Below are 13,175 nucleotides of genomic sequence, written 5' to 3'. Positions count from 1 at the left end.
GGTTGTTAGCCTCCACGTGGGTGCTAGGAATTAAACCAAGGCCTTCTGGAAGATTAACCGCTGAGTCATCTCTCCCCACCCCAGGCAGTGGCCTAGGACCCGCCTGAAGTTTTCAGAGAGGACCCATCCCATGCACCATTGGACAATGGGGAGGATTGCTCCCAGGTCTTCAACCTGTGCAAATGCCTGGGCTTTAAATTTGTGGTATTGAAATCCTTTACAATTTCTGAAGGGCATGCCATGTTTTCACTTTGCACTGGATCCCAGGAGTTAAGAGGCATTGGATATTTCCTGAAGTCCTGCAGTGAATTTCTGCCCTCCTGAATATGCCATGAGAGATATTCCACAGAGATTTTAACTAAGTAGAGCTACTAAACAAACTAGGGATGAAATATTTACCTCAAAAGTAGAAAGCTGCTGGAGTGGATACTCCCATTCTAAGAGGTAGGAGGAGTGATACAAGTTCAAATACAGCCTGGTCTACACAGAGAATCCTAGGCTGGACAGAGCTATGAAGCAAGACCCAGTCTTAAACAAAACTATAAAATAACCACCAGCCAGGCATGGTGGATCATGTCTATAATTCTAGCATTCTGGAGGCAAAACAGTAGGTGGATCTCTGTGAGTTTAAGGCTAAGTCTGGTCTGCATAATGAGTTCCAGGCCAACGAGGAACATGGTGAGACCCTGATTGTGGTAGTGGTGATGGTGGTGGTGATAATAAAACCACCAGCAACAACTAAAACAAAACCCCTATACAAAACAAATAGAGATGCCCGTAGAGGAATATGCATAGTGAGAGATCCACAAGGGCTTGAAAACTAAGAGTTTCACCTTTGAGTCAGGTAGAAACTGGTGGTTTTCATGCTTTTCACAACCATGATCTTTGTGTACAGATTGAGGTTCGATGCTTGATTCTGAGTGCTAGTGACCCATTGGGGTGAAGACACTAGACCTCGTGAACACCTGCATTTTGTTTTTCTCCAAGAAGACCTGAGACCTTGAAAGTGAGGTCTCTATTATTCTTCAGCTTTCACAGGGTTAACGAAGCAAACCTTTCCTCTCTTCAGTTTTTGTTTCTGTTTTTTTGAGACCATGAAGAATATGAGACATGCTGGGTGTGGTGGTAGACACCATTAATCCTGGCACTATGGAGGTAAAGGCAGGTAGATCTCTTGAGTTCAAGGCCATGCAGGTCTACAAAGGTAGTACCAGGGCAGCTAGGGCAAACTAGTGAGACCTTGGCTTAGAAAGAGGGGTGTGCGGGGAGGCAGGATCTATAGAGATGCTCAGTGGTTAAGATCAATGGTTGTTCTTCCAGAGGACCCAGGCATGATTCACATCATCCATATGCCTGCCCACAACCTTATATGACTCCAGTTCCAAAGAGCTGACATCCTCTACCGGCCTCCAAGGGCACCAGGCACTCATACGGTACATAGTTATACGCACAGGCAAAATACCCATACACGTAAGAGAAAATGAAAATAAAAGAAACAAACAAAGTCAAGGCGTTCAGGGATAGGGGGATAGGTTAGTATGAGGTTTGCCTGGCCATTGGAGGACCTATGCTACATCCTTAGAACCCACACTTGGTGGCCTGCATTTGTAATCCCAATGCTGGATGGGTGGAGGCAGGCAAATTCCACTGGGGCTCACTGGTCACTCCTGTGACCTAACTGGCAAGTCCCAGATTCCAAAAACATTCTATCTTAAAAAGCAAGATGGATGGCTCCTGTGGTATAATAACCAAGATAAAACCCGCCCAGCCCCACCCCTGCAGTGCTTGAGCCTACACGGGCACACACGAATGAGACATTTGCTGTTGCTAGAGCTTTTGACTAGGAGGACTCTATGACTACACACTACCTGGAAGGGCATCGTTTTTTTGCCTGTGTAAGGCTCGAGCTAGAACTTCTGTTAAAGAGTTGAACAAGTCAAATACTAGCTGTCTGATAAGCATGAATTCGGACATCTTCATCTCCATCCAGCAAACCTCTCTCATAGAAGATAGGTTGTGTGCATGGCATTTTTATATGAATACTAACAGAGCCTGTAGACATGGACGAGCCACCTGTTCTGGATGACTAGCTCTCCCATTTGGACATGAAGGTTTGGGAGGCTTGTGGCATGGCCCGGTTATCCTGTGTATGCAGCATATCCTGGAAAACGGCTGCCTACCCATCATTACAGAGTCTTCTGAACCGCTTGGATCACACTGATCCCTTTCTAGAATTTGTTGTGACATCTCAGGATATATTTGTGTTTGTGTTGACTTGTTCCATGGACAGCTTATTATTTTTCTCATTCTCTCTGTCACTCCCACAAACTATAATTAAAATAGTTCCCCTCCCCCAAGTAATTGGACACATTTGAAAATATTGTTTGTTTTGATTTTAGATTTCAATTCAGAAGCAGCAGCAGCAGCCTGACAGTACTGGGCATGGTGGCGTCACCTGTATAACCAGTACTTAAGAGACAGAGGCAAGATAAACAATGTCAGTTGGGGAACATAGTTCCACGCTAGCGTGGGCTAGAATGAGACCGTGCCTCAAGACAAAAAAAGAAACAAAACACAAACAACAGCAAAACTAGAGTGATTTTTGTTTTGTTTTGTTTTTTGACAAAAGTGTGGCGGCAGGAGGGTCAGGAGTTCAAGGTCATTGAGTTCCGGGGAAAGCCTGCTGTTACTTGAGACTCTTGTCTTTTTAAAAAGTGTTGAATCAGTAAGATCACAGAACTTCAAAAGAACTATCGATCTGCTAACAACTTCACAGAAACCCAGTACAGCTGCCTGCCTCTTAACTCAGCTGGCTGGGCGGGGGAGGCCCTGCAGCTCTTCCTCTGGGTAAGGGGGGCTGCGGGGAAAGCCCGGATCACCCCTCGGTGGCGGGACCGGCAGGCAAGCTCAGCAGCCGGACAGATCCTGCCTTCCGAGCCAGCGGAGCGTCGGGGCGCAGCGCGAAGCGGGGATTTAGGCCTTCCCCGCAGCCCTCATTCTCCGCCCGGGTGAGCTCCTGGCTGCTCGTGGGCTCGCAGGCCACGAGCCTCGGTCCTGGAAGCTGTCCTCGCCTCACCCCACTCTGCCCCTTCAGTATTTCTCAATGGCCGGCGCTCTAGGACACTTCCGACGCGGGGGAGGGGTACCCCTCTCGCGCGCGGGTTTATCAGTTCCTTCCGGCCGCGCCCGGCCGCTGCAGAGCCTGCACCTCTACGCTCGGGCAAGCAGCCGCGGGTCCTCGCTGTGCCAAGGGAGCCCAGGAGAGTGCAGACTCAGTGAGAAGCGGCCACTGCCCTGCAGGATGAAAGGATGAATGGCTCCGGGCCCATTGCACAATCTCCGGTATAATTAGCCAAGGGCGGAGGCGCAGGGCTCATCCCCGGGGTGGCACACTCTCAGATCGGTTTCCCTTTCGGCTGCATAGCCAGGATTTTATTAAATAGGGACGAAAGGCCCCTGTCCGGCCTTCCTCCGTGAGGGTTCAGGTATTATGAATGAGAAGGCAACTCCGACAAGCCTCTGAGGTCGCCACTTCAGGTAGGAGGGGTAGCTGGACTTGAGCTCGGCAGCTCACCAAGGCCTTGGGTGTGCTTTTGCGGGAGGGGAGGGGGGAACAGAACGCAGGAAGTAATCGACGCAGCGGAGAAGGAAGTATTCTTTGTGTAAAAATGTAACCGCCAGGGCTTGCCCCAAGTTTCAGTTTACAACTGTACAAGCCTCAGCCGATTTAAGAATGGGTTATGCAAAGGGTCTTTCGTTTGTGGCTGCTCACCTTCTAGCTGGCCGCTGCTGGGAAGAGCTGTTTCTAGCAAGTTCCTACCCCGTTCTAGCCCCATCTCCACCGACTCTAGGAAAGCCGGGGAAGCCATTAGGATGCAGTCCGGTATTCTCAACAGAAGGCAAGAAGATTGCAAACCGAATCTTATGGGGCGGGAAGATTCTCCTCCAGCACTTGAATTTCTAAATCAGGCTGGGTATGTACCGTTGTTAGAGTGCATGTAGCACTTAGTGTGCATGAAGCTCTGGGTTCGATTCCCCAACCCCTCATTAAACTGGCCATAAGTTCCTCGCAGATCTGGAACCTCACGGTCATCCTCACCTACACAGTTTTAGGGACACAGGAGCCCTTGAGCACAGAGAAAGAAACTCATTCAGAAACTCTGTAGTAACATGCCAGAGTGGTCTCCATAGCTGAATGAATAAAATCTTGCGTTTTGTGTTTTTAAACCAGCATGTGAAGGGATCATCCCCTCCGCCCGCCCTTCCCTTTTTTTTTTTTTTTTTTTTTTTTTTTTTGGCGAAGTCTCTACCTAACCCTGGCTAGCCTGGAACTCAGTTTGCCTCTGCCTCCTAAACGCTGGGATTAAAGGCGAGCGCCACCACATGGACAGAGAAGAAATCTATTCTCCTAAAGTTTAGGACCTAAACTAAATTTCTTTTCTTTCTTCCTTCTTTTTTTCCTTTCTTTCTTCTCTCTCTCTCTTTTTTTTCCTCTTTTGTTTTTTTTGAGACAGTGTTTCTCTTGTGTTGTCCTGGCTGTCCTGGAATTCACTCTGTAGACCAGGCTAGTCTCAAACTCAGAGATCTACCCACCTCTGCCTCCTTGAGTGCTGGAATTGAAAGTATTCACCACAGCAGCCCGTTCAGCTCAGTTTTTTTGGCAGGTATGAGCTGGAATGTTTGTGGAGACTGAACAGAGTTCTAGCCTGCCAGGTCAGCGTTCTACCATCAAGCAGCGTTTCTAGTTCTTCCTCCACTCCCTGTAACTTAAACAAACAAACCCAGGAGCTTGATTTGTAGCTCTGGCTGATCTGAAACTCACCCTCCTTCTGTCTCAGCCCCCCAGAGTACCAGGAACTACAGCTGTTTGCCACCATTCCCAGTTGCAGCTTCATTTCCTTAAAGCACTGGTTTTTCACAAATGGATTTTTAGTGTGGGAGGGAATAGTCAAGGCAGTTATTTTTCATACCCCTTTAAGGTTCGAGTTACTCTATGAAGCCACCCACGGGGACACTGAGGCAAAGGAAACCCGTTCCTGCCTTCTAGGGTCGTGTGTGCCAGGCATCTAAAGAGGGGGTTAGGATCGTGGCTGTGGCTGCCATTGGCACATGTGAGGTAAGCCCTAGGGTTAGGTCAGAGAAAGGCCGCCCAGAGGAAGGGAGGTTTGAATCAAATCTTGGAGGGTGGTGTGGTGACAGGGTTGTGGATAGGTAACTGGAAGAGGTAAAGGGAGAGTCAGATGAACACAAAGCTCTGTCTCAAACGGTTGTTGGAGGCATGGAAGAAAGGGTAGCTTTAAGACCAGAAGGGCAGAAACTGTCCAGGTAGACCAGAAGGTGAAAGCTAAAGGCTTGATTTTATTTTGAAGTCATGAACCTTCTTTAGCCAATTCACAACTAATCTTTGTTCAGTCCCACATCCTTGCCAGGGCGATTTTAGTTATGCAGATGTAGGGCAGGTGGCATCCATTGTTCTGGGATTAGTGAATAAAACCGAAGTCACAGGCTGACAGCAAAAGGGGCCAGATAAAAGACTCTCTGACAAATTTTTTTTTGACTGCCTTTCAGTTTTTTTTTTTTCCTAAGTAAAACTGAGCTTAAGACCAGAGTATTTTTTTTTTTAATAAAACTTAAGATTGTTGGTTCCTCCTGGAGGGGGGGGGGAGTAGGAAGAAAGGATTTGGCAACTGTGAGTGCCAAGCCCTAGTGGGTAAAACTGGAGTAGAAGCTGCTCTATCTGCTGGCCCCAGGAGGCATCTGAGCTGTTGACCCTTAGAATAAAAGAACATTTTGTAACTAGATCCAAACTACCTTTCCTGACTCCAGGTAGCTAGAGATTGTTACTGAGTAAGGTAGCTTGCAGCCAGAGAAAGACACGGACCCCCAACCCTTTTTACCAGAAGTATGCATTATGGGTGGGCAGGCCATTCAAGCAAGTGTGGTCACAGCCCAGTGACAAAGAACAGTGAGGCTACTAAAATAACAGCTAAATGCCTATCCCAGTTCAGGCTCTGTTCCTAAGATAACCTGGCTGTCTGCCACTCAGCAGGGGGTTCAAGTGAGCACTTGAAAACAAAAGTCAACAAATTGGATCCTGCTGTACCCTACATTTTCAGAGCAGGTATATAAATCATGTACCGACACATTTTAAGCAAGAAACACAGTTTTCAGATTTTACAGTTCTAAGAGATTTGATTGCACCAGGCATGGTAGATTAGTCTGAGGTGAGCAAAGTCAGAACTACTTAGAAAGACATTTTCTTCCAAGACCAGAAATACCAATGCATGACAAAGCACAGTGGCTGCAGCCATGAAGACAGATAATGAATTCCTGAGACACAAGTACAGTAGACATGTCTTTGTGATCTAAGGAAGAGGTCTGGGATAGTTCCCAATCTCTGACTTGTGCCTCTTGGTCCTAACAGGACCAGGATAATCATCCAGGAGGAGGAGGGCTTGGACCTTTTAAGCCAGAGCCATGGAATAGGCCATGGCTACTACTCAAGCAGGCTCACTCAGTAGGCCAGGCCGGCAGGCCGGGGAAGCAGAAGCCAGAGATGGGGGTGAGGCAGACAATTTGTGGGGTTACAGTACAGCACCGGAAGTCAGTCCTATGCAGAGAATGAGCCTGACTTTCAGGATATAAAAGCTACTCCAGCATTCTTTTTGGGTTGAGCTAGATTGAGCTCTGTCACTAGGAGCCAAAAAAGTTCATGAAAACAGTCATTTTTTTGAATAGTGAAGAAGAATGAAAGAAACTAAGGCATGGAATATAGGGTGAATATTATGTATTAACATTATTAATGCTCTTTTGGTTTCTCACCATTTGTGAGAAATATTCTGAATTCACAATTTTATTTTTCTTCTATTTATTTGATTGATTAATTTTGAGAAAAGGGTCTAACTACATATATCCTCAGCTGTCCTGGAATTCACTACGTAGACCTCCAACTCAGAGATCTGCTAGGATTAAAGGCATGGGCCATCATGCCTAGCTACTTATTTATTATTAATAATTAAGTCTGACTCATGGGCCAGGCAAGACCCTCAAAGAAGTTTAGGTTGCTCTTAATTTTTTTTTCCTAAATTAAGTTTAAAACTAGAATATTATATATAAAACTCAAGATTTGTAGTTCCTCCTAGAAAATAGAGAACGGGCTTAGCAACAGTGAGTGACAATTTCTGCTTACTGTGTTGTGTGTGTGATGTGTAAGTGTGTTGGTGTGTAATGTGCATGCTCCTGTTTATGTGTGTGAATTCATGTGTGTATGTGATATGCATGTGTGTGAGTTTGTGTGCACATGTGTGATGGGCATGTGTGTGACTGTGGTGTGCACATTTGTGTCTGTGTGCAATGATGGATATGTGTGTGTGATGTTAGTGAATTTCTTCGTGTGTGTGCACGTATGTCTGTGTATGATGTGCCCTTGTGTGAGATGTGCATGTGTGTGAGTGTGGGAGCATCTACACACATGTGGATGTCAGAGAGCATACAGGATTGTACTGGTTCTCGGTTTCCTCTGGTCAGAAATCCTTTAAATGATGAGCTGCCTTTGTCAGTCAGGATGGATCCTCTGAGCTGCCAATCCTGTGCAGGGCCCCATGGAGAGCATAGATTTTAGACTGGCCGTTAAGCCTGTCTGTGACCACATTGATGTGATGAGGCCTGGTCCTTGGAAGCACTATTAGAGCTGTTTATTGAGCACTTCCTGGTGCATGCCTAGGGTCCACCAAGACTACCACGTAGAGGCCAGGCCTCCAGTCTCCTGAGCTAGTTCAAAAGCAGAAACTTCTTGGCAGGGGTGTGTGTGTGTGTCTGTGGTGTGGTAGTAAGAGTGGTGGGTATGGGAGGGGTGTTGGGACAGGGCTTCACTCTATGTATAATAGTCCTGTCTGGGCAGCTACTTGCTGCTTGCACCAAGCTGTGTTAGATTTCACAGAATCCACCTCTGTCTGCCTCCTGAGTGCTGTAATGATGGCAGCGTGCACCAGCATGGGCAAGGCTCCTAGGGGAGATTTTAGCATGAGGGTTAGCAGCTTCACACAGGTACATCTGACCAGAACCAGGGATCCATACAGAGTTGGGTAGAATGGGATTCCCTCAGCACCGAGGTGGCCAAGCCTGCCTAGCGTGGGTACCGCCGTCATCAGCTCACTCCAGTTCCCTCTCTGTCCAGAATGTCTAATGTTTGCTCCGTGCCCTCACCACCCTCTTTCTCCTAGGAAGACAACAGCAAAGAAAAGGAACAGCGGTATAAGAGAACCAGAATCTTAAAACTAAAAGAAGATAAAAAGTCTGTGATTGGGCTCAGAGGTTAAGAGCACTAGCTGCTCTTCCAAAGGTCCTGAGTTCAGTTCCCAGTACCTACATGGTGGGTCACAACCATCTATAGTGAGATCTGTTACTCTCTTTTGGCCTGCGGGTGTATATGCAGGGAGAATACTGTATAAATAATGAATAAATAAATATTTTTTAAAGTGTGTTTATGGCAGTTGTGGTTTCAATAAATCAAACTTTTTTTTTTTTCAAGACAGTTTCTCTGTGTAGCCTTAGTTGTCCTGTTCTTGCTTTGTAGACCAGGCTGGCCTTGAACTCTCAGAAATTCACCTGCCTCTGACTCCCCAAGCGCTGAGATTCGAGGTGTGTGCAAACATTTTTGAATTGTCATTATTTGTGTATGTGTGCATTTGTGCTGTTTGAGACAGGGTCTTACTCTGTAGCCCTGGCTGGCCTGGATAGAACTCACTGTGTAGACAAAGGTGGCCTTTAACTAACAGATTCACCTGTCTCTGCCTCTAAAGGTGTGTGACAACATAGCCCTTGTTTTGTTTTGAGACAAGTCTCCAGTAGCCTAGGCTGCCCTCCAGTCACAGTGACCACCCTCTTGTCTAGCTCTCCATGTTCTGAGATCACAGGCATTACTACCTGCTTAGACCAAACGTGCTTTTTCACATGCACACTAGGTATGGAGCACGTGGCCTTTACTACTGAGCGCCATCTTTACCTCACTGGAATATTACCTATGCTTGTTTGCACTAAGGAAAGATGAAACAATTCAGTAAGGCTGGACCATGTGTTGGGTCACCTCCACTGTACAGCAAGCCGCCACAAATACAGTAGCTTAAAATGGGAAGCATGACTCTAACCTGTCTGCTTATGTGTTCTGCTAGAGAGCCTGCTCAGCAGGGCCAGGCAGCCTAGGACAGCCTCCCTCACAGATGTGATGGACAGGCTGATTGGCTGGAACTGAGTAAGCTCCACTGTGTTCTGTGTAACCTGTTATCCTCAGCAGGCCAGGCCAGATCAGACCACATGGTGTTGGCAGGGTTCCCAGATCAGCAGCAAGGCCAACCCTACTGTACGTGCGTTTTTAAAAAAGGCTCTGCTTAAACCACATTTGTTAATACTCCGTTAGCCAAAGGGGTCATGTGGTCAACCCAGAGTTAGAGTCAGGTAAATCCTCCTTGAAAAAGAAAGTCATATCAATACAAGAAGTGTATAAAATGAGGTATTCATAAGCATATTTTTGCAATCTGCTTTACAGCAACAGTGAGCATTTTTTTTTTCTAGGCATGGTAGTACATTTCTATAATCCCAGCTTGGGAGGTAGAAGGAGGAGTGTCCAAAGTTAAAGGTCACTCATTCTTGGCTCTGTAACAAGAGCCAGGCCGGGCTGAATGCTATTTGAGACTTTATCTCCTCTTAAGGGAGGGACACAAAAATCTCCCAAGAGAAACTAGATTTTGAGGGTAACTGGGGGCAGGTGAGGTTGGGAAAAACAGGAGTAATGGGGTTTACAACATGTTTGTAAACCATTAAAAAAAACTTTAAGGAAATCTAGTTTTCTAAAGTTCCTCTTGAGGCTGGTAAGACGGCTCTGTGGTTAAGAGCACTTGCTGTTCTTGCTGGGGACCCAGGATTGGTTCCAAGTGCTCACAACCATCTGCATCTCCAGTTGCAGGGTATCTCATGCCATCTTCTGGCCTAAGTGGGCACTACACATACCTGGTGCACAGAAATAACATGCAGGCAAAATACAAAATAAATTTAGAGAGACAAGGTCTCTCTCTAAATAGCGCCAACTACCTGGAAGTCACAGGTAGGGGATGGAGAGGGAGAAAATACTGGAGATGTTATTTCCAAACCAAATATATACGTAATTAAATATATAAAAAGAGAAAAGGGGCAATGACTTTCTATGCTTATTTGCCTTAATTTTTTGAAATTAGATTTATTTATTGTGTGAGTACCCACAAGTTCAAATGCTTCTGGAGGTCACAGGACAGTTCACAGAAGTCAGATTTCTCCTTCCATCACATTGGTCCCAGAGACTGAACTCAGGCTGTCAGGCTTGGCAGCAAGCACCTTTATCAACTGAGCCTACAGCCTGCTTCTTAAAACAGATGTCCAAAGACATCAGGACAAACAACATGTTTTTAAACCAAAGCACATTAAAAAAAAAAAAAAAAAAAACATTAAGAAAATCTAATTTTTTAAAGTTCTTGAGGCTGATAAGATGGCTTCGTGGTTAAGAGCACATGGTCCTCTTGCTGGGAACCCAGGATTGGTTTCAAGCACTCACAATCATCTGTAACTCCAGTTACAGGGTATCTGATGCCATCTTCTGGCCCAAGTGGGCACTACACATGCCTGGTGCACAGAAATAACATGCAGGCAAAACACTCAAAAAAAAAAAAAAAAAAAATAAACGACTACCTGGAACTTAAGGTGTAGACTGGCTGACCTCAAACTTAAAGAGATCTGCTCTGCTTCTGCCTCCTGAGTGCTGGGATTAAAGGAGTGCACCACCACATGCAGCAATACTTAAAAAAAAAATCATAAAGTTAGTTAAGCAGAGTAGCACACACACATAGTCCCAGCACTCAGGAAGCAGATGCAGGCAGATCTCTGTGAGTTCCAGGACAGCCAGGGCTAACATAGTGAAACCCTGCAAAGATATTATAAGTAATTACAAAATATTATAAAGTTATTCTCAACTAAAATCTGGGAAAAGTAAATAATTTTTAAAAGTAAAAGTCTCGGAGCTGGAGAGGTGGCTCAGTGGTTAAGAGCACTGTCTGCTCTTCTGAAGGACCAGGGTTCAATTTCCAGCACCCACATGGCAGCTTACAACTGTCTGTAACTCCAGTTCCAAAGGATCTGAGACCTTCACACTAAATAAAATAAAAATTCATAAAATAAAAATTCATAATTTAAAAAAAAAAAAAAAAAAAAAAAAAAAAAAAGTCTCTTAATTTGTTTATTTTGTTAGTTCACAATGAGAGGGGTGAGAGGGTTAAAGGGGGGAGTATTGTGTGAGGGGTGTGGGCCAGGAGAAGCACCCTTCATCCGGCTTCAGGTGGGAGCCCCTCCTCCTGGGAGACTTCCCTCACTTCCTGTTTGTGAGGCTAGTGAGTCCTTGCACAGCCTTTCTCCTCAGTCCTACGTCTCTCTACATCTTTGGTTGTTTATCTGCCTTTTTTCATTAATAAAAAAAAAAAGCCACAAAGTTATGGGTTGGGTAGGTGAAGCTGTATCTGGATGAATTTAGGGGTGGAGTTGGGGCAAATACGATCAAAATACATTGTATGAAATTCTCAAAAGGTTCATAAAACATTTTTTTAAGCTTGTGTATGTGTATTGGCATGTGTGTACCCACAGTTGGCATGTGTAAAAGTTGTATTGCTGGCAAAGAGTTGGCTCTTTGCCTTCCACCATGTGGATCCTAGAAGTCAAACTCGGGTCTTCAGGTTTGGTGGCAAGCACTGTCCCCATCTGCTTGTCCATGTTGTCCTCCCACTATATTTATTATAAACTCAAGGAGGCAGTAGAGACCACCTCTCATCCCCTTAGTTTTAGGGCCTCTCACCACCCACAGGGGGTACCAGTAACAGAGCACATAACCTCCTGCTTGCCCTCTTTTTTTCTCCTTAAAGTGTATTATAACCAAACAAAAAAGTTGGGTGTGGTGTTTTATGCCTGTAATCCCAGCCCTAGGGTGCCAGAGCAGAGCAGGAGAAATCCTCCCAATTCCAAGATGATCCTGATGTACAGAAGAGTTTCAAGCTAGCCATGAAAGTGAGAACTTTATCTTTTCAGAAAGAAAGTTCATGTTTGCATCTTGAGCCTGGGATGTTGCTCAGTTGGTAGAACACTAAGATTTGGGAAGCCCTGGCTTTGATCCCCAACATCACATAAAGTGGCTCTGATGGCATCTGCCCGTAATTCCCACACCCAGGAAACGGAGGCAGGATGGTCGGAATTCAAGGTAATTTCCAGAGAAATGGTTCATCTGCTAAAGGCTCTTGCTGCCAAGTCTAATAACTTGATTTTGATTCCTGGAACCCACAACAGTAAGAACTTGGCTCCCTCAAGCTGTCCTCTGGATGAGGTCTGTGGCACACTTTATACCATCCCCCCACTAAATAATACTATAGTAATACAAATTTCAAGGTGAGCCTTGGTTCATAGGGAGTTCAAGGTCAGCTCGGGCTACAGGAGATAGATAGATAGATAGATAGATAGATAGATAGATATAGATTTTACCTCATGACATCAGGGTAGGTATGCCTAGGAATTTTTCATTGTCCCCACTCTAGTGTCAGATAACTAGCTGATCAGTTCTTATGAACTGAACAGCAATATAGTCACAAGGCACTAAAGTTCAGAGAACATTAAGGAAACACCTGTTTTAATGTGAGGAAGCAGGCCAGATAAGCCTAGTGACTTATATTAGATCACACAGATAGTAAGGGGCAAATGCAGAACTATCAGATCAGAAATTCAAAGTTCAAATTCTCTAACCAAGATGCCTTTGTTACAATAGGGCAGGGTGCACACAGCCTTTCTACCGTGCTGGAAGGAAGGGTGCATTGCTTATCGAGGCTGTAACTCATTCATAAATGAGTCAAGGAGGGCTTCCTTTTTCTTCTGCAAAGATTGACGGAGAGCAGGTGTGGCTCTCCACACCTGTAATCCCAACACTCTGAAGGCTGAACCAGGAAGATTTTGGTTACAGGCCAACCCAAACTACATAAGATGACGCTATCTCAAAAGGGAAAAACAAGCTGGGAAGTGGTGGCGCATGCCTTTAGTCCCAGGCAGAGGCAGGTGGATCTCTGAGTTCAAGGCCAGCCTGGTCCACAGAACTAGTTCCAGGACAGCCAGGGCTACAT

General features: G+C 45.5%; 1 long non-coding RNA gene across 4 annotated transcripts; it reads left to right on the top strand.

The window, feature by feature from the left end:
• Nucleotides 1–2,929: 2,929 nt before the first annotated feature.
• Nucleotides 2,930–9,448, top strand: LOC110560395 (uncharacterized). 4 transcript variants are annotated; one of them, XR_009585130.1, is made up of 4 exons: nucleotides 2,930–3,537; nucleotides 3,780–3,974; nucleotides 4,980–5,116; nucleotides 8,223–9,448. It is a non-coding gene; the product is annotated as an uncharacterized LOC110560395 (long non-coding RNA). The 4 variants fall into 4 exon arrangements; XR_009585132.1 differs by having other exon boundaries at nucleotides 2,931–3,537; nucleotides 3,831–3,974; XR_009585129.1 differs by having other exon boundaries at nucleotides 2,935–3,537; nucleotides 3,852–3,974; nucleotides 8,223–8,507.
• Nucleotides 9,449–13,175: the final 3,727 nt, after the last annotated feature.

This window comes from Meriones unguiculatus, chromosome 12 (genome assembly GCF_030254825.1).
Source record: "Meriones unguiculatus strain TT.TT164.6M chromosome 12, Bangor_MerUng_6.1, whole genome shotgun sequence".
Classification (NCBI taxonomy): domain Eukaryota; kingdom Metazoa; phylum Chordata; class Mammalia; order Rodentia; family Muridae; genus Meriones; species Meriones unguiculatus.
The sequence above is the reverse complement of the archived record's forward strand: the minus strand, read 5'-3'. Positions and strand labels throughout refer to the sequence as shown.